Here is a 22,390-nt window from a genome sequence, read left to right on the forward strand (position 1 = left end):
CAGTGTTTGAATAGTCTGGAGACTATTCAAAAGACAGAAAAAAACATATCAATGACTTCTTGTTTTCTAATCATTTGTACAAACATCTCCCCTAACACAATATGAGAAAAGGATAGAAGAAAAAAAAGTTGGTAAATCCACAATCTTGTAAACATTGGTGGTTCAGTGGTAGAATTCTTGCCTCCCATTTGACAGACCCGGGTCCAGTTCCTGGCCAGTACAGATGTAACTTACTGTTCTTATGTGTCACTGACCTTAAAGTCGTGATGGATGTGAGGATGGTCAGTGAGTCGTCCCACGGTTTCTCACTTGATATTGGGTTCGTAGATAGCAGAGCAGTAGACTATTCGTTAAGGTAAGAAAAAGAGAAAAGGTGAAAAAAGTATCAATAACTTTATGTTTTCTAAGCATTTGTATACACATCTCCCCTAACAGAATATGAGAAAAGGATGGAGAAGGTGCCAAGAAAAAAAAAAAGTTGGAAAATTAACACTTTTGTAAGCATTGGTGGTTCAGTGGTAGAATTCTCGCCTGCCACGCGGGAGACCCGGGTCCGATTCCCGGCCAATGCAGGTATACTATGCCGTTCTTATGTGTCACAAACATAAAAGTCGTGATGGATGTGAGGATGGTCAGTGAGTCGTCCCACGGTTTCTCACTTGATACTGGGTTCGTAGATAGCGTAGTCTTTAGACTATTCATTGAGGTAAGAAAAAGAGATAAGGGGAAAAAAGTATCAATAACTTTTTGTTTTCTAAGCATTTGTATAAACATCTCCCCTAACAGAATATGAGAAAAGGATGGAGAAAGTGCCAAGAAAAAAAAAAAGTTGGAAAATTAACACTTTTGTAAGCATTGGTGGTTCAGTGGTAGAATTCTCGCCTGCCATGCGGGAGACCCGGGTCCATTTCCCGGCCAATGCAGGTATACTATGCCGTTCTTATGTGTCACAAACATAAAAGTCGTGATGGATGTGAGGATGGTCAGTGAGTCGTCCCACGGTTTCTCACTTGATACTGGGTTCGTAGATAGCGTAGTCTTTAGACTATTCATTGAGGTAAGAAAAAGAGATAAGGGGAAAAAACTATCAATAACTTTATGTTTTCTAAGCATTTGTATAAACATCTCCCCTAACAGAAAATGAGAAAAGGATGGAGAAAATGCCAAGAAAAAAAAAAATTGGAAAATTAACACTTTTGTGAGCATTGGTCGTTCAGTGGTAGAATTCTCGCCTGCCACGCGGGAGACCCGGGTCCGATTCCTGGCCAATGCAGGTATACTATGCCGTTCTTATGTGTCACAAACATAAAAGTCGTGATGGATGTGAGGATGGTCAGTGAGTCGTCCCACGGTTTCTCACTTGATACTGGGTTCGTAGATAGCGTAGTCTTTAGACTATTCATTGAGGTAAGAAAAAGAGATAAGGGGAAAAAACTATCAATAACTTTTTGTTTTCTAAGCATTTGTATAAACATCTCCCCTAACAGAAAATGAGAAAAGGATGGAGAAAATGCCAAGAAAAAAAAAAATTGGAAAATTAACACTTTTGTGAGCATTGGTCGTTCAGTGGTAGAATTCTCGCCTGCCACGCGGGAGACCCGGGTCCGATTCCTGGCCAATGCAGGTATACTATGCCGTTCTTATGTGTCACAAACATAAAAGTCGTGATGGATGTGAGGATGGTCAGTGAGTCGTCCCACGGTTTCTCACTTGATACTGGGTTCGTAGATAGCGTAGTCTTTAGACTATTCATTGAGGTAAGAAAAAGAGATAAGGGGAAAAAAGTATCAATAACTTTTTGTTTTCTAAGCATTTGTATAAACATCTCCCCTAACAGAAAATGAGAAAAGGATGGAGAAAATGCCAAGAAAAAAAAAAATTGGAAAATTAACACTTTTGTGAGCATTGGTCGTTCAGTGGTAGAATTCTCGCCTGCCACGCGGGAGACCCGGGTCTGATTCCCGGCCAATGCAGGTAGACTATGCCGTTCTTATGTGTCACAAACATAAAAGTCGTGATGGATGTGAGGATGGTCAGTGAGTCGTCCCACGGTTTCTCACTTGATACTGGGTTCGTAGATTGCGGAGTCTGTAGACTACTCATTAAGGTAAGAAAAAGAGAAAAGGTGAAAAAAGTATCAATAACTTTATGTTTTCTAAGCATTTGTATAAACATCTCCCCTAACAGAATATAAGAAAAGGATGGAGAAAGTGCCAAGAAAAAAAAAAAGTTGGAAAATTAACAGTTTTGTAAGCATTGGTGGTTCAGTGGTAGAATTCTCGCCTGCCACGCGGGAGACCCGTGTCTGATTCCCGGCCAATACAGATATACTTTACCGTTCTTATGTGTCACAAACATAAAAGTCGTGATGGATGTGAGGATGGTCAGTGAGTCGTCCCACGGTTTCTCACTTGATATTGGGTTCGTAGATAGCAGAGCAGTAGACTATTCATTAAGGTAAGAAAAAGAGATAAGGGGAAAAAAGTATCAATAACTTTTTGTTTTCTAAGCATTTGTATAAACATCTCCCCTAACAGAATATAAGAAAAGGATGGAGAAAGTGCCAAGAAAAAAAAAAAAGTTGGAAAATTAACAGTTTTGTAAGCATTGGTGGTTCAGTGGTAGAATTCTCGCCTGCCACGCGGGAGACCCGGGTCTGATTCCCGGCCAATACAGATATACTTTACCGTTCTTATGTGTCACAAACATAAAAGTCGTGATGGATGTGAGGATGGTCAGTGAGTCGTCCCACGGTTTCTCACTTGATATTGGGTTCGTAGATAGCAGAGCAGTAGACTATTCATTAAGGTAAGAAAAAGAGATAAGGGGAAAAAAGTATCAATAACTTTTTGTTTTCTAAGCATTTGTATAAACATCTCCCCTAACAGAATATGAGAAAAGGATGGAGAAAGTGCCAAGAAAAAAAAAAAGTTGGAAAATTAACACTTTTGTAAGCATTGGTGGTTCAGTGGTAGAATTCTCGCCTGCCATGCGGGAGACCCGGGTCCATTTCCCGGCCAATGCAGGTATACTATGCCGTTCTTATGTGTCACAAACATAAAAGTCGTGATGGATGTGAGGATGGTCAGTGAGTCGTCCCACGGTTTCTCACTTGATACTGGGTTCGTAGATAGCGTAGTCTTTAGACTATTCATTGAGGTAAGAAAAAGAGATAAGGGGAAAAAACTATCAATAACTTTTTGTTTTCTAAGCATTTGTATAAACATCTCCCCTAACAGAAAATGAGAAAAGGATGGAGAAAATGCCAAGAAAAAAAAAAATTGGAAAATTAACACTTTTGTGAGCATTGGTCGTTCAGTGGTAGAATTCTCGCCTGCCACGCGGGAGACCCGGGTCCGATTCCTGGCCAATGCAGGTATACTATGCCGTTCTTATGTGTCACAAACATAAAAGTCGTGATGGATGTGAGGATGGTCAGTGAGTCGTCCCACGGTTTCTCACTTGATACTGGGTTCGTAGATAGCGTAGTCTTTAGACTATTCATTGAGGTAAGAAAAAGAGATAAGGGGAAAAAACTATCAATAACTTTTTGTTTTCTAAGCATTTGTATAAACATCTCCCCTAACAGAAAATGAGAAAAGGATGGAGAAAATGCCAAGAAAAAAAAAAATTGGAAAATTAACACTTTTGTGAGCATTGGTCGTTCAGTGGTAGAATTCTCGCCTGCCACGCGGGAGACCCGGGTCCGATTCCTGGCCAATGCAGGTATACTATGCCGTTCTTATGTGTCACAAACATAAAAGTCGTGATGGATGTGAGGATGGTCAGTGAGTCGTCCCACGGTTTCTCACTTGATACTGGGTTCGTAGATAGCGTAGTCTTTAGACTATTCATTGAGGTAAGAAAAAGAGATAAGGGGAAAAAAGTATCAATAACTTTTTGTTTTCTAAGCATTTGTATAAACATCTCCCCTAACAGAAAATGAGAAAAGGATGGAGAAAATGCCAAGAAAAAAAAAAATTGGAAAATTAACACTTTTGTGAGCATTGGTCGTTCAGTGGTAGAATTCTCGCCTGCCACGCGGGAGACCCGGGTCTGATTCCCGGCCAATGCAGGTAGACTATGCCGTTCTTATGTGTCACAAACATAAAAGTCGTGATGGATGTGAGGATGGTCAGTGAGTCGTCCCACGGTTTCTCACTTGATACTGGGTTCGTAGATTGCGGAGTCTGTAGACTACTCATTAAGGTAAGAAAAAGAGAAAAGGTGAAAAAAGTATCAATAACTTTATGTTTTCTAAGCATTTGTATAAACATCTCCCCTAACAGAATATAAGAAAAGGATGGAGAAAGTGCCAAGAAAAAAAAAAAGTTGGAAAATTAACAGTTTTGTAAGCATTGGTGGTTCAGTGGTAGAATTCTCGCCTGCCACGCGGGAGACCCGGGTCTGATTCCCGGCCAATACAGATATACTTTACCGTTCTTATGTGTCACAAACATAAAAGTCGTGATGGATGTGAGGATGGTCAGTGAGTCGTCCCACGGTTTCTCACTTGATATTGGGTTCGTAGATAGCAGAGCAGTAGACTATTCATTAAGGTAAGAAAAAGAGATAAGGGGAAAAAAGTATCAATAACTTTTTGTTTTCTAAGCATTTGTATAAACATCTCCCCTAACAGAATATAAGAAAAGGATGGAGAAAGTGCCAAGAAAAAAAAAAAAGTTGGAAAATTAACAGTTTTGTAAGCATTGGTGGTTCAGTGGTAGAATTCTCGCCTGCCACGCGGGAGACCCGGGTCTGATTCCCGGCCAATACAGATATACTTTACCGTTCTTATGTGTCACAAACATAAAAGTCGTGATGGATGTGAGGATGGTCAGTGAGTCGTCCCACGGTTTCTCACTTGATATTGGGTTCGTAGATAGCAGAGCAGTAGACTATTCATTAAGGTAAGAAAAAGAGATAAGGGGAAAAAAGTATCAATAACTTTTTGTTTTCTAAGCATTTGTATAAACATCTCCCCTATAAGAATATGAGAAAAGGATGGAGAAAATGCCAAGAAAAAAAAAAATTGGAAAATTAACACTTTTGTGAGAATTGGTGATTCAGTGGTAGAATTCTCGCCTGCCACGCGGGAGACCCGGGTCCGATTCCCGGCCAATGCAGGTATACTTTCCCGTTCTTATGTGTCACAAACATAAAAGTCGTGATGGATGTGAGGATGGTCAGTGAGTCGTCCCACGGTTTCTCACTTGATATTGGGTTCGTAGATAGCAGAGCAGTAGACTATTCATTAAGGTAAGAAAAAGAGATGAGGGGAAAAAAGTATCAATAACTTTTTGTTTTCTAAGCATTTGTATAAACATCTCCCCTATAAGAATATGAGAAAAGGATGGAGAAAATGCCAAGAAAAAAAAAAATTGGAAAATTAACACTTTTGTGAGCATTGGTGATTCAGTGGTAGAATTCTCGCCTGCCACGCGGGAGACCCGGGTCTGATTCCCGGCCAATACAGATATACTTTACCGTTCTTATGTGTCACAAACATAAAAGTCGTGATGGATGTGAAGATGGTCAGTGAGTCGTCCCACGGTTTCTCACTTGATACTGGGTTCGTAGATAGCGTAGGCTGTAGACTATTCATTGAGGTAAGAAAAAGAGATAAGGGGAAAAAACTATCAATAACTTTTTGTTTTCAAAGCATTTGTATAAACATCTCCCCTAACAGAATATGAGAAAAGGATGGAGAAAGTGCCAAGAAAAAAAAGTTGGAAAATTAACACTATTGTAAGCATTGGTGGTTCAGTGGTAGAATTCTTGCCTGCCATGTGGGGGACAGTGTTTGAATAGTCTGGAGACTATTCAAAAGACAGAAAAAAACATATCAATGACTTCTTGTTTTCTAATCATTTGTACAAACATCTCCCCTAACACAATATGAGAAAAGGATAGAAGAAAAAAAAGTTGGTAAATCCACAATCTTGTAAACATTGGTGGTTCAGTGGTAGAATTCTTGCCTCCCATTTGACAGACCCGGGTCCAGTTCCTGGCCAGTACAGATGTAACTTACTGTTCTTATGTGTCACTGACCTTAAAGTCGTGATGGATGTGAGGATGGTCAGTGAGTCGTCCCACGGTTTCTCACTTGATATTGGGTTCGTAGATAGCAGAGCAGTAGACTATTCATTAAGGTAAGAAAAAGAGAAAAGGTGAAAAAAGTATCAATAACTTTATGTTTTCTAAGCATTTGTATACACATCTCCCCTAACAGAATATGAGAAAAGGATGGAGAAGGTGCCAAGAAAAAAAAAAAGTTGGAAAATTAACACTTTTGTAAGCATTGGTGGTTCAGTGGTAGAATTCTCGCCTGCCACGCGGGAGACCCGGGTCCGATTCCCGGCCAATGCAGGTATACTTTACCGTTCTTATGTTTCACAAACATGAAAGTCGTGATGGATGTGAGGATGGTCAGTGAGTCGTCCCACGGTTTCTCACTTGATACTGGGTTCGTAGATAGCGTAGTCTTTAGACTATTCATTGAGGTAAGAAAAAGAGATAAGGGGAAAAAACTATCAATAACTTTTTGTTTTCTAAGCATTTGTATAAACATCTCCCCTAACAGAAAATGAGAAAAGGATGGAGAAAATGCCAAGAAAAAAAAAATTGGAAAATTAAAACTTTTGTGAGCATTGGTGGTTCAGTGGTAGAATTCTCGCCTGCCACGCGGGAGACCCGGGTCCGATTCCTGGCCAATGCAGGTATACTATGCCTTTCTTATGTGTCACAAACATAAAAGTCGTGATGGATGTGAGGATGGTCAGTGAGTCGTCCCACGGTTTCTCAGTTGATACTGGGTTCGTAGATAGCGTAGTCTTTAGACTATTCATTGAGGTAAGAAAAAGAGATAAGGGGAAAAAAGTATCAATAACTTTTTGTTTTCTAAGCATTTGTATAAACATCTCCCCTAACAGAAAATGAGAAAAGGATGGAGAAAATGCCAAGAAAAAAAAAAATTGGAAAATTAACACTTTTGTGAGCATTGGTGGTTCAGTGGTAGAATTCTCGCCTGCCACGCGGGAGACCCGGGTCTGATTCCCGGCCAATGCAGGTAGACTATCCCGTTCTTATGTGTCACAAACATAAAAGTCGTGATGGATGTGAGGATGGTCAGTGAGTCGTCCCACGGTTTCTCACTTGATACTGGGTTCGTAGATTGCGGAGTCTGTAGACTACTCATTAAGGTAAGAAAAAGAGAAAAGGTGAAAAAAGTATCAATAACTTTATGTTTTCTAAGCATTTGTATAAACATCTCCCCTAACAGAATATAAGAAAAGGATGGAGAAAGTGCCAAGAAAAAAAAAAGTTGGAAAATTAACAGTTTTGTAAGCATTGGTGGTTCAGTGGTAGAATTCTCGCCTGCCACGCGGGAGACCCGGGTCTGATTCCCGGCAAATACAGATATACTTCACCGTTCTTATGTGTCACAAACATAAAAGTCGTGATGGATGTGAGGATGGTCAGTGAGTCGTCCCACGGTTTCTCACTTGATATTGGGTTCGTAGATAGCAGAGCAGTAGACTATTCATTAAGGTAAGAAAAAGAGATAAGGGGAAAAAAGTATCAATAACTTTTTGTTTTCTAAGCATTTGTATAAACATCTCCCCTAACAGAATATAAGAAAAGGATGGAGAAAGTGCCAAGAAAAAAAAAAATTGGAAAATTAACACTTTTGTGAGCATTGGTGATTCAGTGGTAGAATTCTCGCCTGCCACGCGGGAGACCCGGGTCCGATTCCCGGCCAATGCATGTATACTTTCCCGTTCTTATGTGTCACAAACATAAAAGTCGTGATGGATGTGAGGATGGTCAGTGAGTCGTCCCACGGTTTCTCACTTGATACTGGGTTCGTAGATTGCGGAGTCTGTAGACTACTCATTAAGGTAAGAAAAAGAGAAAAGGTGAAAAAAGTATTATTAACTTTATGTTTTCTAAGCATTTGTATAAACATCTCCCCTAACAGAATATAAGAAAAGGATGGAGAAAGAGCCAAGAAAAAAAAAAAGTTGGAAAATTAACACTTTTGTAAGCATTGGTGGTTCAGTGGTAGAATTCTCGCCTGCCACGCGGGAGACCCGGGTCTGATTCCCGGCCAATACAGATATACTTTACCGTTCTTATGTGTCACAAACATAAAAGTCGTGATGGATGTGAAGATGGTCAGTGAGTCGTCCCACGGTTTCTCACTTGATACTGGGTTCGTAGATAGCGTAGTCTGTAGACTATTCATTGAGGTAAGAAAAAGAGATAAGGGGAAAAAACTATCAATAACTTTTTGTTTTCAAAGCATTTGTATAAACATTTCCCCTAACAGAATATGAGAAAAGGATGGAGAAGGTGCCAAGAAAAAAAAAAAGTTGGAAAATTAACACTTTTGTAAGCATTGGTGGTTCAGTGGTAGAATTCTCGCCTGCCACGCGGGAGACCCGGGTCTGATTCCCGGCCAATACAGATATACTTTACCGTTCTTATGTGTCACAAACATAAAAGTCGTGATGGATGTGAAGATGGTCAGTGAGTCGTCCCACGGTTTCTCACTTGATACTGGGTTCGTAGATAGCGTAGTCTGTAGACTATTCATTGAGGTAAGAAAAAGAGATAAGGGGAAAAAACTATCAATAACTTTTTGTTTTCAAAGCATTTGTATAAACATTTCCCCTAACAGAATATGAGAAAAGGATGGAGAAGGTGCCAAGAAAAAAAAAAAGTTGGAAAATTAACACTTTTGTAAGCATTGGTGGTTCAGTGGTAGAATTCTCGCCTGCCACGCGGGAGACCTGGGTCCGATTCCCGGCCAATGCAGGTATACTTTACCGTTCTTATGTTTCACAAACATGAAAGTCGTGATGGATGTGAGGATGGTCAGTGAGTCGTCCCACGGTTTCTCACTTGATACTGGGTTCGTAGATTGCAGAGTCTGTAGACTATTCATTAAGGTAAGAAAAAGAGAAAAGGTCAAAAAAGTATCAATAACTTTATGTTTTCTAAGCATTTGTATAAACATTTCCCCTAACAGAATATGAGAAAAGGATGGAGAAAGTGCCAAGAAAAAAAAGTTGGAAAATTAACACTATTGTAAGCATTGGTGGTTCAGTGGTAGAATTCTTGCCTGCCATGTGGGGGACAGTGTTTGAATAGTCTGGAGACTATTCAAAAGACAGAAAAAAACATATCAATGACTTCTTGTTTTCTAATCATTTGTACAAACATCTCCCCTAACACAATATGAGAAAAGGATAGAAGAAAAAAAAGTTGGTAAATCCACAATCTTGTAAACATTGGTGGTTCAGTGGTAGAATTCTTGCCTCCCATTTGACAGACCCGGGTCCAGTTCCTGGCCAGTACAGATGTAACTTACTGTTCTTATGTGTCACTGACCTTAAAGTCGTGATGGATGTGAGGATGGTCAGTGAGTCGTCCCACGGTTTCTCACTTGATATTGGGTTCGTAGATAGCAGAGCAGTAGACTATTCGTTAAGGTAAGAAAAAGAGAAAAGGTGAAAAAAGTATCAATAACTTTATGTTTTCTAAGCATTTGTATACACATCTCCCCTAACAGAATATGAGAAAAGGATGGAGAAGGTGCCAAGAAAAAAAAAAAGTTGGAAAATTAACACTTTTGTAAGCATTGGTGGTTCAGTGGTAGAATTCTCGCCTGCCACGCGGGAGACCCGGGTCCGATTCCCGGCCAATGCAGGTATACTATGCCGTTCTTATGTGTCACAAACATAAAAGTCGTGATGGATGTGAGGATGGTCAGTGAGTCGTCCCACGGTTTCTCACTTGATATTGGGTTCGTAGATAGCAGAGCAGTAGACTATTCATTAAGGTAAGAAAAAGAGATAAGGGGAAAAAAGTATCAATAACTTTATGTTTTCTAAGCATTTGTATACACATCTCCCCTAACAGAATATGAGAAAAGGATGGAGAAGGTGCCAAGAAAAAAAAAAAGTTGGAAAATTAACACTTTTGTAAGCATTGGTGGTTCAGTGGTAGAATTCTCGCCTGCCACGCGGGAGACCTGGGTCCGATTCCCGGCCAATGCAGGTATACTTTACCGTTCTTATGTTTCACAAACATGAAAGTCGTGATGGATGTGAGGATGGTCAGTGAGTCGTCCCACGGTTTCTCACTTGATACTGGGTTCGTAGATTGCAGAGTCTGTAGACTATTCATTAAGGTAAGAAAAAGAGAAAAGGTCAAAAAAGTATCAATAACTTTATGTTTTCTAAGCATTTGTATAAACATTTCCCCTAACAGAATATGAGAAAAGGATGGAGAAAGTGCCAAGAAAAAAAAGTTGGAAAATTAACACTATTGTAAGCATTGGTGGTTCAGTGGTAGAATTCTTGCCTGCCATGTGGGGGACAGTGTTTGAATAGTCTGGAGGCTATTCAAAAGACAGAAAAAAACATATCAATGACTTCTTGTTTTCTAATCATTTGTACAAACATCTCCCCTAACACAATATGAGAAAAGGATAGAAGAAAAAAAAGTTGGTAAATCCACAATCTTGTAAACATTGGTGGTTCAGTGGTAGAATTCTTGCCTCCCATTTGACAGACCCGGGTCCAGTTCCTGGCCAGTACAGATGTAACTTACTGTTCTTATGTGTCACTGACCTTAAAGTCGTGATGGATGTGAGGATGGTCAGTGAGTCGTCCCACGGTTTCTCACTTGATATTGGGTTCGTAGATAGCAGAGCAGTAGACTATTCATTAAGGTAAGAAAAAGAGAAAAGGTGAAAAAAGTATCAATAACTTTATGTTTTCTAAGCATTTGTATAAACATCTCCCCTAACAGAATATGAGAAAAGGATGGAGAAAGTGCCAAGAAAAAAAAAAAGTTGGAAAATTAACACTTTTGTAAGCATTGGTGGTTCAGTGGTAGAATTCTCGCCTGCCACGCGGGAGACCCGGGTCCGATTCCCGGCCAATGCAGGTATACTATGCCGTTCTTATGTGTCACAAACATAAAAGTCGTGATGGATGTGAGGATGGTCAGTGAGTCGTCCCACGGTTTCTCACTTGATACTGGGTTCGTAGATAGCGTAGTCTTTAGACTATTCATTGAGGTAAGAAAAAGAGATAAGGGGAAAAAAGTATCAATAACTTTATGTTTTCTAAGCATTTGTATAAACATCTCCCCTAACAGAAAATGAGAAAAGGATGGAGAAAATGCCAAGAAAAAAAAAAATTGGAAAATTAACACTTTTGTGAGCATTGGTCGTTCAGTGGTAGAATTCTTGCCTCCCATTTGACAGACCCGGGTCCAGTTCCTGGCCAGTACAGATGTAACTTACTGTTCTTATGTGTCACTGACCTTAAAGTCGTGATGGATGTGAGGATGGTCAGTGAGTCGTCCCACGGTTTCTCACTTGATATTGGGTTCGTAGATAGCAGAGCAGTAGACTATTCGTTAAGGTAAGAAAAAGAGAAAAGGTGAAAAAAGTATCAATAACTTTATGTTTTCTAAGCATTTGTATACACATCTCCCCTAACAGAATATGAGAAAAGGATGGAGAAGGTGCCAAGAAAAAAAAAAAGTTGGAAAATTAACACTTTTGTAAGCATTGGTGGTTCAGTGGTAGAATTCTCGCCTGCCACGCGGGAGACCCGGGTCCGATTCCCGGCCAATGCAGGTATACTATGCCGTTCTTATGTGTCACAAACATAAAAGTCGTGATGGATGTGAGGATGGTCAGTGAGTCGTCCCACGGTTTCTCACTTGATACTGGGTTCGTAGATAGCGTAGTCTTTAGACTATTCATTGAGGTAAGAAAAAGAGATAAGGGGAAAAAAGTATCAATAACTTTTTGTTTTCTAAGCATTTGTATAAACATCTCCCCTAACAGAATATGAGAAAAGGATGGAGAAAGTGCCAAGAAAAAAAAAAAGTTGGAAAATTAACACTTTTGTAAGCATTGGTGGTTCAGTGGTAGAATTCTCGCCTGCCATGCGGGAGACCCGGGTCCATTTCCCGGCCAATGCAGGTATACTATGCCGTTCTTATGTGTCACAAACATAAAAGTCGTGATGGATGTGAGGATGGTCAGTGAGTCGTCCCACGGTTTCTCACTTGATACTGGGTTCGTAGATAGCGTAGTCTTTAGACTATTCATTGAGGTAAGAAAAAGAGATAAGGGGAAAAAACTATCAATAACTTTATGTTTTCTAAGCATTTGTATAAACATCTCCCCTAACAGAAAATGAGAAAAGGATGGAGAAAATGCCAAGAAAAAAAAAAATTGGAAAATTAACACTTTTGTGAGCATTGGTCGTTCAGTGGTAGAATTCTCGCCTGCCACGCGGGAGACCCGGGTCCGATTCCTGGCCAATGCAGGTATACTATGCCGTTCTTATGTGTCACAAACATAAAAGTCGTGATGGATGTGAGGATGGTCAGTGAGTCGTCCCACGGTTTCTCACTTGATACTGGGTTCGTAGATAGCGTAGTCTTTAGACTATTCATTGAGGTAAGAAAAAGAGATAAGGGGAAAAAACTATCAATAACTTTTTGTTTTCTAAGCATTTGTATAAACATCTCCCCTAACAGAAAATGAGAAAAGGATGGAGAAAATGCCAAGAAAAAAAAAAATTGGAAAATTAACACTTTTGTGAGCATTGGTCGTTCAGTGGTAGAATTCTCGCCTGCCACGCGGGAGACCCGGGTCCGATTCCTGGCCAATGCAGGTATACTATGCCGTTCTTATGTGTCACAAACATAAAAGTCGTGATGGATGTGAGGATGGTCAGTGAGTCGTCCCACGGTTTCTCACTTGATACTGGGTTCGTAGATAGCGTAGTCTTTAGACTATTCATTGAGGTAAGAAAAAGAGATAAGGGGAAAAAAGTATCAATAACTTTTTGTTTTCTAAGCATTTGTATAAACATCTCCCCTAACAGAAAATGAGAAAAGGATGGAGAAAATGCCAAGAAAAAAAAAATTGGAAAATTAAAACTTTTGTGAGCATTGGTGGTTCAGTGGTAGAATTCTCGCCTGCCACGCGGGAGACCCGGGTCCGATTCCTGGCCAATGCAGGTATACTATGCCGTTCTTATGTGTCACAAACATAAAAGTCGTGATGGATGTGAGGATGGTCAGTGAGTCGTCCCACGGTTTCTCAGTTGATACTGGGTTCGTAGATAGCGTAGTCTTTAGACTATTCATTGAGGTAAGAAAAAGAGATAAGGGGAAAAAAGTATCAATAACTTTTTGTTTTCTAAGCATTTGTATAAACATCTCCCCTAACAGAAAATGAGAAAAGGATGGAGAAAATGCCAAGAAAAAAAAAAATTGGAAAATTAACACTTTTGTGAGCATTGGTGGTTCAGTGGTAGAATTCTCGCCTGCCACGCGGGAGACCCGGGTCTGATTCCCGGCCAATGCAGGTAGACTATCCCGTTCTTATGTGTCACAAACATAAAAGTCGTGATGGATGTGAGGATGGTCAGTGAGTCGTCCCACGGTTTCTCACTTGATACTGGGTTCGTAGATTGCGGAGTCTGTAGACTACTCATTAAGGTAAGAAAAAGAGAAAAGGTGAAAAAAGTATCAATAACTTTATGTTTTCTAAGCATTTGTATAAACATCTCCCCTAACAGAATATAAGAAAAGGATGGAGAAAGTGCCAAGAAAAAAAAAAGTTGGAAAATTAACAGTTTTGTAAGCATTGGTGGTTCAGTGGTAGAATTCTCGCCTGCCACGCGGGAGACCCGGGTCTGATTCCCGGCAAATACAGATATACTTCACCGTTCTTATGTGTCACAAACATAAAAGTCGTGATGGATGTGAGGATGGTCAGTGAGTCGTCCCACGGTTTCTCACTTGATATTGGGTTCGTAGATAGCAGAGCAGTAGACTATTCATTAAGGTAAGAAAAAGAGATAAGGGGAAAAAAGTATCAATAACTTTTTGTTTTCTAAGCATTTGTATAAACATCTCCCCTAACAGAATATAAGAAAAGGATGGAGAAAGTGCCAAGAAAAAAAAAAATTGGAAAATTAACACTTTTGTGAGCATTGGTGATTCAGTGGTAGAATTCTCGCCTGCCACGCGGGAGACCCGGGTCCGATTCCCGGCCAATGCATGTATACTTTCCCGTTCTTATGTGTCACAAACATAAAAGTCGTGATGGATGTGAGGATGGTCAGTGAGTCGTCCCACGGTTTCTCACTTGATACTGGGTTCGTAGATTGCGGAGTCTGTAGACTACTCATTAAGGTAAGAAAAAGAGAAAAGGTGAAAAAAGTATTATTAACTTTATGTTTTCTAAGCATTTGTATAAACATCTCCCCTAACAGAATATAAGAAAAGGATGGAGAAAGAGCCAAGAAAAAAAAAAAGTTGGAAAATTAACACTTTTGTAAGCATTGGTGGTTCAGTGGTAGAATTCTCGCCTGCCACGCGGGAGACCCGGGTCTGATTCCCGGCCAATACAGATATACTTTACCGTTCTTATGTGTCACAAACATAAAAGTCGTGATGGATGTGAAGATGGTCAGTGAGTCGTCCCACGGTTTCTCACTTGATACTGGGTTCGTAGATAGCGTAGTCTGTAGACTATTCATTGAGGTAAGAAAAAGAGATAAGGGGAAAAAACTATCAATAACTTTTTGTTTTCAAAGCATTTGTATAAACATTTCCCCTAACAGAATATGAGAAAAGGATGGAGAAAGTGCCAAGAAAAAAAAGTTGGAAAATTAACACTATTGTAAGCATTGGTGGTTCAGTGGTAGAATTCTTGCCTGCCATGTGGGGGACAGTGTTTGAATAGTCTGGAGGCTATTCAAAAGACAGAAAAAAACATATCAATGACTTCTTGTTTTCTAATCATTTGTACAAACATCTCCCCTAACACAATATGAGAAAAGGATAGAAGAAAAAAAAGTTGGTAAATCCACAATCTTGTAAACATTGGTGGTTCAGTGGTAGAATTCTTGCCTCCCATTTGACAGACCCGGGTCCAGTTCCTGGCCAGTACAGATGTAACTTACTGTTCTTATGTGTCACTGACCTTAAAGTCGTGATGGATGTGAGGATGGTCAGTGAGTCGTCCCACGGTTTCTCACTTGATATTGGGTTCGTAGATAGCAGAGCAGTAGACTATTCATTAAGGTAAGAAAAAGAGAAAAGGTGAAAAAAGTATCAATAACTTTATGTTTTCTAAGCATTTGTATACACATCTCCCCTATAAGAATATGAGAAAAGGATGGAGAAAATGCCAAGAAAAAAAAAAATTGGAAAATTAACACTTTTGTAAGCATTGGTGGTTCAGTGGTAGAATTCTCGCCTGCCACGCGGGAGACCCGGGTCCGATTCCCGGCCAATGCAGGTATACTATGCCGTTCTTATGTGTCACAAACATAAAAGTCGTGATGGATGTGAGGATGGTCAGTGAGTCGTCCCACGGTTTCTCACTTGATATTGGGTTCGTAGATAGCAGAGCAGTAGACTATTCATAAAGGTAAGAAAAAGAGATAAGGGGAAAAAAGTATCAATAACTTTATGTTTTCTAAGCATTTGTATAAACATCTCCCCTAACAGAAAATGAGAAAAGGATGGAGAAAATGCCAAGAAAAAAAAAATTGGAAAATTAAAACTTTTGTGAGCATTGGTGGTTCAGTGGTAGAATTCTCGCCTGCCACGCGGGAGACCCGGGTCCGATTCCTGGCCAATGCAGGTATACTATGCCGTTCTTATGTGTCACAAACATAAAAGTCGTGATGGATGTGAGGATGGTCAGTGAGTCGTCCCACGGTTTCTCAGTTGATACTGGGTTCGTAGATAGCGTAGTCTTTAGACTATTCATTGAGGTAAGAAAAAGAGATAAGGGGAAAAAAGTATCAATAACTTTTTGTTTTCTAAGCATTTGTATAAACATCTCCCCTAACAGAAAATGAGAAAAGGATGGAGAAAATGCCAAGAAAAAAAAAAATTGGAAAATTAACACTTTTGTGAGCATTGGTGGTTCAGTGGTAGAATTCTCGCCTGCCACGCGGGAGACCCGGGTCCGATTCCCGGCCAATGCAGGTAGACTATCCCGTTCTTATGTGTCACAAACATAAAAGTCGTGATGGATGTGAGGATGGTCAGTGAGTCGTCCCACGGTTTCTCACTTGATACTGGGTTCGTAGATTGCGGAGTCTGTAGACTACTCATTAAGGTAAGAAAAAGAGAAAAGGTGAAAAAAGTATCAATAACTTTATGTTTTCTAAGCATTTGTATAAACATCTCCCCTAACAGAATATAAGAAAAGGATGGAGAAAGTGCCAAGAAAAAAAAAAGTTGGAAAATTAACAGTTTTGTAAGCATTGGTGGTTCAGTGGTAGAATTCTCGCCTGCCACGCGGGAGACCCGGGTCTGATTCCCGGCAAATACAGATATACTTCACCGTTCTTATGTGTCACAAACATAAAAGTCGTGATGGATGTGAGGATGGTCAGTGAGTCGTCCCACGGTTTCTCACTTGATATTGGGTTCGTAGATAGCAGAGCAGTAGACTATTCATTAAGGTAAGAAAAAGAGATAAGGGGAAAAAAGTATCAATAACTTTTTGTTTTCTAAGCATTTGTATAAACATCTCCCCTAACAGAATATAAGAAAAGGATGGAGAAAGTGCCAAGAAAAAAAAAAATTGGAAAATTAACACTTTTGTGAGCATTGGTGATTCAGTGGTAGAATTCTCGCCTGCCACGCGGGAGACCCGGGTCCGATTCCCGGCCAATGCATGTATACTTTCCCGTTCTTATGTGTCACAAACATAAAAGTCGTGATGGATGTGAGGATGGTCAGTGAGTCGTCCCACGGTTTCTCACTTGATACTGGGTTCGTAGATTGCGGAGTCTGTAGACTACTCATTAAGGTAAGAAAAAGAGAAAAGGTGAAAAAAGTATTATTAACTTTATGTTTTCTAAGCATTTGTATAAACATCTCCCCTAACAGAATATAAGAAAAGGATGGAGAAAGAGCCAAGAAAAAAAAAAAGTTGGAAAATTAACACTTTTGTAAGCATTGGTGGTTCAGTGGTAGAATTCTCGCCTGCCACGCGGGAGACCCGGGTCTGATTCCCGGCCAATACAGATATACTTTACCGTTCTTATGTGTCACAAACATAAAAGTCGTGATGGATGTGAAGATGGTCAGTGAGTCGTCCCACGGTTTCTCACTTGATACTGGGTTCGTAGATAGCGTAGTCTGTAGACTATTCATTGAGGTAAGAAAAAGAGATAAGGGGAAAAAACTATCAATAACTTTTTGTTTTCAAAGCATTTGTATAAACATTTCCCCTAACAGAATATGAGAAAAGGATGGAGAAAGTGCCAAGAAAAAAAAGTTGGAAAATTAACACTATTGTAAGCATTGGTGGTTCAGTGGTAGAATTCTTGCCTGCCATGTGGGGGACAGTGTTTGAATAGTCTGGAGGCTATTCAAAAGACAGAAAAAAACATATCAATGACTTCTTGTTTTCTAATCATTTGTACAAACATCTCCCCTAACACAATATGAGAAAAGGATAGAAGAAAAAAAAGTTGGTAAATCCACAATCTTGTAAACATTGGTGGTTCAGTGGTAGAATTCTTGCCTCCCATTTGACAGACCCGGGTCCAGTTCCTGGCCAGTACAGATGTAACTTACTGTTCTTATGTGTCACTGACCTTAAAGTCGTGATGGATGTGAGGATGGTCAGTGAGTCGTCCCACGGTTTCTCACTTGATATTGGGTTCGTAGATAGCAGAGCAGTAGACTATTCATTAAGGTAAGAAAAAGAGAAAAGGTGAAAAAAGTATCAATAACTTTATGTTTTCTAAGCATTTGTATACACATCTCCCCTATAAGAATATGAGAAAAGGATGGAGAAAATGCCAAGAAAAAAAAAAAGTTGGAAAATTAACACTTTTGTAAGCATTGGTGGTTCAGTGGTAGAATTCTCGCCTGCCACGCGGGAGACCCGGGTCCGATTCCCGGCCAATGCAGGTATACTATGCCGTTCTTATGTGTCACAAACATAAAAGTCGTGATGGATGTGAGGATGGTCAGTGAGTCGTCCCACGGTTTCTCACTTGATATTGGGTTCGTAGATAGCAGAGCAGTAGACTATTCATAAAGGTAAGAAAAAGAGATAAGGGGAAAAAAGTATCAATAACTTTATGTTTTCTAAGCATTTGTATAAACATCTCCCCTAACAGAAAATGAGAAAAGGATGGAGAAAATGCCAAGAAAAAAAAAAAGTTGGAAAATTAACACTTTTGTAAGCATTGGTGGTTCAGTGGTAGAATTCTCGCCTGCCACGCGGGAGACCCGGGTCCGATTCCCGGCCAATGCAGGTATACTATGCCGTTCTTATGTGTCACAAACATAAAAGTCGTGATGGATGTGAGGATGGTCAGTGAGTCGTCCCACGGTTTCTCACTTGATATTGGGTTCGTAGATAGCAGAGCAGTAGACTATTCATAAAGGTAAGAAAAAGAGATAAGGGGAAAAAAGTATCAATAACTTTATGTTTTCTAAGCATTTGTATAAACATCTCCCCTAACAGAAAATGAGAAAAGGATGGAGAAAATGCCAAGAAAAAAAAAATTGGAAAATTAAAACTTTTGTGAGCATTGGTGGTTCAGTGGTAGAATTCTCGCCTGCCACGCGGGAGACCCGGGTCCGATTCCTGGCCAATGCAGGTATACTATGCCGTTCTTATGTGTCACAAACATAAAAGTCGTGATGGATGTGAGGATGGTCAGTGAGTCGTCCCACGGTTTCTCAGTTGATACTGGGTTCGTAGATAGCGTAGTCTTTAGACTATTCATTGAGGTAAGAAAAAGAGATAAGGGGAAAAAAGTATCAATAACTTTTTGTTTTCTAAGCATTTGTATAAACATCTCCCCTAACAGAAAATGAGAAAAGGATGGAGAAAATGCCAAGAAAAAAAAAAATTGGAAAATTAACACTTTTGTGAGCATTGGTGGTTCAGTGGTAGAATTCTCGCCTGCCACGCGGGAGACCCGGGTCTGATTCCCGGCCAATGCAGGTAGACTATCCCGTTCTTATGTGTCACAAACATAAAAGTCGTGATGGATGTGAGGATGGTCAGTGAGTCGTCCCACGGTTTCTCACTTGATACTGGGTTCGTAGATTGCGGAGTCTGTAGACTACTCATTAAGGTAAGAAAAAGAGAAAAGGTGAAAAAAGTATCAATAACTTTATGTTTTCTAAGCATTTGTATAAACATCTCCCCTAACAGAATATAAGAAAAGGATGGAGAAAGTGCCAAGAAAAAAAAAAGTTGGAAAATTAACAGTTTTGTAAGCATTGGTGGTTCAGTGGTAGAATTCTCGCCTGCCACGCGGGAGACCCGGGTCTGATTCCCGGCAAATACAGATATACTTCACCGTTCTTATGTGTCACAAACATAAAAGTCGTGATGGATGTGAGGATGGTCAGTGAGTCGTCCCACGGTTTCTCACTTGATATTGGGTTCGTAGATAGCAGAGCAGTAGACTATTCATTAAGGTAAGAAAAAGAGATAAGGGGAAAAAAGTATCAATAACTTTTTGTTTTCTAAGCATTTGTATAAACATCTCCCCTAACAGAATATAAGAAAAGGATGGAGAAAGTGCCAAGAAAAAAAAAAATTGGAAAATTAACACTTTTGTGAGCATTGGTGATTCAGTGGTAGAATTCTCGCCTGCCACGCGGGAGACCCGGGTCCGATTCCCGGCCAATGCATGTATACTTTCCCGTTCTTATGTGTCACAAACATAAAAGTCGTGATGGATGTGAGGATGGTCAGTGAGTCGTCCCACGGTTTCTCACTTGATACTGGGTTCGTAGATTGCGGAGTCTGTAGACTACTCATTAAGGTAAGAAAAAGAGAAAAGGTGAAAAAAGTATTATTAACTTTATGTTTTCTAAGCATTTGTATAAACATCTCCCCTAACAGAATATAAGAAAAGGATGGAGAAAGAGCCAAGAAAAAAAAAAAGTTGGAAAATTAACACTTTTGTAAGCATTGGTGGTTCAGTGGTAGAATTCTCGCCTGCCACGCGGGAGACCCGGGTCTGATTCCCGGCCAATACAGATATACTTTACCGTTCTTATGTGTCACAAACATAAAAGTCGTGATGGATGTGAAGATGGTCAGTGAGTCGTCCCACGGTTTCTCACTTGATACTGGGTTCGTAGATAGCGTAGTCTGTAGACTATTCATTGAGGTAAGAAAAAGAGATAAGGGGAAAAAACTATCAATAACTTTTTGTTTTCAAAGCATTTGTATAAACATTTCCCCTAACAGAATATGAGAAAAGGATGGAGAAAGTGCCAAGAAAAAAAAGTTGGAAAATTAACACTATTGTAAGCATTGGTGGTTCAGTGGTAGAATTCTTGCCTGCCATGTGGGGGACAGTGTTTGAATAGTCTGGAGGCTATTCAAAAGACAGAAAAAAACATATCAATGACTTCTTGTTTTCTAATCATTTGTACAAACATCTCCCCTAACACAATATGAGAAAAGGATAGAAGAAAAAAAAGTTGGTAAATCCACAATCTTGTAAACATTGGTGGTTCAGTGGTAGAATTCTTGCCTCCCATTTGACAGACCCGGGTCCAGTTCCTGGCCAGTACAGATGTAACTTACTGTTCTTATGTGTCACTGACCTTAAAGTCGTGATGGATGTGAGGATGGTCAGTGAGTCGTCCCACGGTTTCTCACTTGATATTGGGTTCGTAGATAGCAGAGCAGTAGACTATTCATTAAGGTAAGAAAAAGAGAAAAGGTGAAAAAAGTATCAATAACTTTATGTTTTCTAAGCATTTGTATACACATCTCCCCTATAAGAATATGAGAAAAGGATGGAGAAAATGCCAAGAAAAAAAAAAAGTTGGAAAATTAACACTTTTGTAAGCATTGGTGGTTCAGTGGTAGAATTCTCGCCTGCCACGCGGGAGACCCGGGTCCGATTCCCGGCCAATGCAGGTATACTATGCCGTTCTTATGTGTCACAAACATAAAAGTCGTGATGGATGTGAGGATGGTCAGTGAGTCGTCCCACGGTTTCTCACTTGATATTGGGTTCGTAGATAGCAGAGCAGTAGACTATTCATAAAGGTAAGAAAAAGAGATAAGGGGAAAAAAGTATCAATAACTTTATGTTTTCTAAGCATTTGTATACACATCTCCCCTAACAGAATATGAGAAAAGGATGGAGAAGGTGCCAAGAAAAAAAAAAAGTTGGAAAATTAACACTTTTGTAAGCATTGGTGGTTCAGTGGTAGAATTCTCGCCTGCCACGCGGGAGACCCGGGTCCGATTCCTGGCCAATGCAGGTATACTATGCCGTTCTTATGTGTCACAAACATAAAAGTCGTGATGGATGTGAGGATGGTCAGTGAGTCGTCCCACGGTTTCTCACTTGATACTGGGTTCGTAGATTGCGGAGTCTGTAGACTACTCATTAAGGTAAGAAAAAGAGAAAAGGTGAAAAAAGTATCAATAACTTTATGTTTTCTAAGCATTTGTATCTCCCCTAACAGAATATAAAAAAAGGATGGAGAAAGTGCCAAGAAAAAAAAAAGTTGGAAAATTAACAGTTTTGTAAGCATTGGTGGTTCAGTGGTAGAATTCTCGCCTGCCACGCGGGAGACCCGGGTCTGATTCCCGGCCAATACAGATATACTTCACCGTTCTTATGTGTCACAAACATAAAAGTCGTGATGGATGTGAGGATGGTCAGTGAGTCGTCCCACGGTTTCTCACTTGATATTGGGTTCGTAGATAGCAGAGCAGTAGACTATTCATTAAGGTAAGAAAAAGAGATAAGGGGAAAAAAGTATCAATAACTTTTTGTTTTCTAAGCATTTGTATAAACATCTCCCCTAACAGAATATAAGAAAAGGATGGAGAAAGTGCCAAGAAAAAAAAAAAGTTGGAAAATTAACAGTTTTGTAAGCATTGGTGGTTCAGTGGTAGAATTCTCGCCTGCCACGCGGGAGACCCGTGTCTGATTCCCGGCCAATACAGATATACTTTACCGTTCTTATGTGTCACAAACATAAAAGTCGTGATGGATGTGAGGATGGTCAGTGAGTCGTCCCACGGTTTCTCACTTGATATTGGGTTCGTAGATAGCAGAGCAGTAGACTATTCATTAAGATAAGAAAAAGAGATAAGGGGAAAAAAGTATCAATAACTTTTTGTTTTCTAAGCATTTGTATAAACATCTCCCCTATAAGAATATGAGAAAAGGATGGAGAAAATGCCAAGAAAAAAAAAAATTGGAAAATTAACACTTTTGTGAGAATTGGTGATTCAGTGGTAGAATTCTCGCCTGCCACGCGGGAGACCCGGGTCCGATTCCCGGCCAATGCAGGTATACTTTCC

The 22,390-nt window shown here is 39.9% G+C and overlaps 24 non-coding genes across 24 annotated transcripts; all 24 read left to right on the plus strand.

Annotated features, from left to right (window-relative positions):
• The first annotated feature begins 501 nt into the window (after positions 1 to 501).
• trnag-gcc (transfer RNA glycine (anticodon GCC)) lies at positions 502 to 572 on the plus strand. Its single transcript has one exon. It is a non-coding gene; the product is annotated as a tRNA-Gly (tRNA).
• A 5,726-nt stretch (positions 573 to 6,298) lies between these two features.
• trnag-gcc (transfer RNA glycine (anticodon GCC)) lies at positions 6,299 to 6,369 on the plus strand. The gene has a single exon. It is a non-coding gene; the product is annotated as a tRNA-Gly (tRNA).
• A 278-nt stretch (positions 6,370 to 6,647) lies between these two features.
• trnag-gcc (transfer RNA glycine (anticodon GCC)) lies at positions 6,648 to 6,718 on the plus strand. Its single transcript has one exon. It is a non-coding gene; the product is annotated as a tRNA-Gly (tRNA).
• A 279-nt stretch (positions 6,719 to 6,997) lies between these two features.
• On the plus strand, positions 6,998 to 7,068 carry trnag-gcc (transfer RNA glycine (anticodon GCC)). Its single transcript has one exon. It is a non-coding gene; the product is annotated as a tRNA-Gly (tRNA).
• A 628-nt stretch (positions 7,069 to 7,696) lies between these two features.
• trnag-gcc (transfer RNA glycine (anticodon GCC)) lies at positions 7,697 to 7,767 on the plus strand. Its single transcript has one exon. It is a non-coding gene; the product is annotated as a tRNA-Gly (tRNA).
• A 982-nt stretch (positions 7,768 to 8,749) lies between these two features.
• On the plus strand, positions 8,750 to 8,820 carry trnag-gcc (transfer RNA glycine (anticodon GCC)). Its single transcript has one exon. It is a non-coding gene; the product is annotated as a tRNA-Gly (tRNA).
• Positions 8,821 to 9,643: 823 nt separating this feature from the next.
• On the plus strand, positions 9,644 to 9,714 carry trnag-gcc (transfer RNA glycine (anticodon GCC)). Its single transcript has one exon. It is a non-coding gene; the product is annotated as a tRNA-Gly (tRNA).
• A 279-nt stretch (positions 9,715 to 9,993) lies between these two features.
• Positions 9,994 to 10,064, plus strand: trnag-gcc (transfer RNA glycine (anticodon GCC)). The gene has a single exon. It is a non-coding gene; the product is annotated as a tRNA-Gly (tRNA).
• An 823-nt stretch (positions 10,065 to 10,887) lies between these two features.
• On the plus strand, positions 10,888 to 10,958 carry trnag-gcc (transfer RNA glycine (anticodon GCC)). Its single transcript has one exon. It is a non-coding gene; the product is annotated as a tRNA-Gly (tRNA).
• A 629-nt stretch (positions 10,959 to 11,587) lies between these two features.
• trnag-gcc (transfer RNA glycine (anticodon GCC)) lies at positions 11,588 to 11,658 on the plus strand. The gene has a single exon. It is a non-coding gene; the product is annotated as a tRNA-Gly (tRNA).
• Positions 11,659 to 12,987: 1,329 nt separating this feature from the next.
• On the plus strand, positions 12,988 to 13,058 carry trnag-gcc (transfer RNA glycine (anticodon GCC)). The gene has a single exon. It is a non-coding gene; the product is annotated as a tRNA-Gly (tRNA).
• A 279-nt stretch (positions 13,059 to 13,337) lies between these two features.
• trnag-gcc (transfer RNA glycine (anticodon GCC)) lies at positions 13,338 to 13,408 on the plus strand. The gene has a single exon. It is a non-coding gene; the product is annotated as a tRNA-Gly (tRNA).
• A 628-nt stretch (positions 13,409 to 14,036) lies between these two features.
• On the plus strand, positions 14,037 to 14,107 carry trnag-gcc (transfer RNA glycine (anticodon GCC)). The gene has a single exon. It is a non-coding gene; the product is annotated as a tRNA-Gly (tRNA).
• A 1,173-nt stretch (positions 14,108 to 15,280) lies between these two features.
• trnag-gcc (transfer RNA glycine (anticodon GCC)) lies at positions 15,281 to 15,351 on the plus strand. The gene has a single exon. It is a non-coding gene; the product is annotated as a tRNA-Gly (tRNA).
• A 277-nt stretch (positions 15,352 to 15,628) lies between these two features.
• trnag-gcc (transfer RNA glycine (anticodon GCC)) lies at positions 15,629 to 15,699 on the plus strand. The gene has a single exon. It is a non-coding gene; the product is annotated as a tRNA-Gly (tRNA).
• A 279-nt stretch (positions 15,700 to 15,978) lies between these two features.
• trnag-gcc (transfer RNA glycine (anticodon GCC)) lies at positions 15,979 to 16,049 on the plus strand. The gene has a single exon. It is a non-coding gene; the product is annotated as a tRNA-Gly (tRNA).
• A 628-nt stretch (positions 16,050 to 16,677) lies between these two features.
• On the plus strand, positions 16,678 to 16,748 carry trnag-gcc (transfer RNA glycine (anticodon GCC)). The gene has a single exon. It is a non-coding gene; the product is annotated as a tRNA-Gly (tRNA).
• A 1,174-nt stretch (positions 16,749 to 17,922) lies between these two features.
• Positions 17,923 to 17,993, plus strand: trnag-gcc (transfer RNA glycine (anticodon GCC)). The gene has a single exon. It is a non-coding gene; the product is annotated as a tRNA-Gly (tRNA).
• A 279-nt stretch (positions 17,994 to 18,272) lies between these two features.
• trnag-gcc (transfer RNA glycine (anticodon GCC)) lies at positions 18,273 to 18,343 on the plus strand. Its single transcript has one exon. It is a non-coding gene; the product is annotated as a tRNA-Gly (tRNA).
• Positions 18,344 to 18,620: 277 nt separating this feature from the next.
• On the plus strand, positions 18,621 to 18,691 carry trnag-gcc (transfer RNA glycine (anticodon GCC)). The gene has a single exon. It is a non-coding gene; the product is annotated as a tRNA-Gly (tRNA).
• A 279-nt stretch (positions 18,692 to 18,970) lies between these two features.
• On the plus strand, positions 18,971 to 19,041 carry trnag-gcc (transfer RNA glycine (anticodon GCC)). The gene has a single exon. It is a non-coding gene; the product is annotated as a tRNA-Gly (tRNA).
• A 628-nt stretch (positions 19,042 to 19,669) lies between these two features.
• trnag-gcc (transfer RNA glycine (anticodon GCC)) lies at positions 19,670 to 19,740 on the plus strand. Its single transcript has one exon. It is a non-coding gene; the product is annotated as a tRNA-Gly (tRNA).
• Positions 19,741 to 20,914: 1,174 nt separating this feature from the next.
• trnag-gcc (transfer RNA glycine (anticodon GCC)) lies at positions 20,915 to 20,985 on the plus strand. Its single transcript has one exon. It is a non-coding gene; the product is annotated as a tRNA-Gly (tRNA).
• Positions 20,986 to 21,264: 279 nt separating this feature from the next.
• On the plus strand, positions 21,265 to 21,335 carry trnag-gcc (transfer RNA glycine (anticodon GCC)). The gene has a single exon. It is a non-coding gene; the product is annotated as a tRNA-Gly (tRNA).
• Positions 21,336 to 22,390: the final 1,055 nt, after the last annotated feature.

This window comes from Leuresthes tenuis, unplaced genomic scaffold, assembly GCF_036924035.1.
Source record: "Leuresthes tenuis unplaced genomic scaffold, fLeuTen1.0.hap1 SCAF_5, whole genome shotgun sequence".
Taxonomy (NCBI): domain Eukaryota; kingdom Metazoa; phylum Chordata; class Actinopteri; order Atheriniformes; family Atherinopsidae; genus Leuresthes; species Leuresthes tenuis.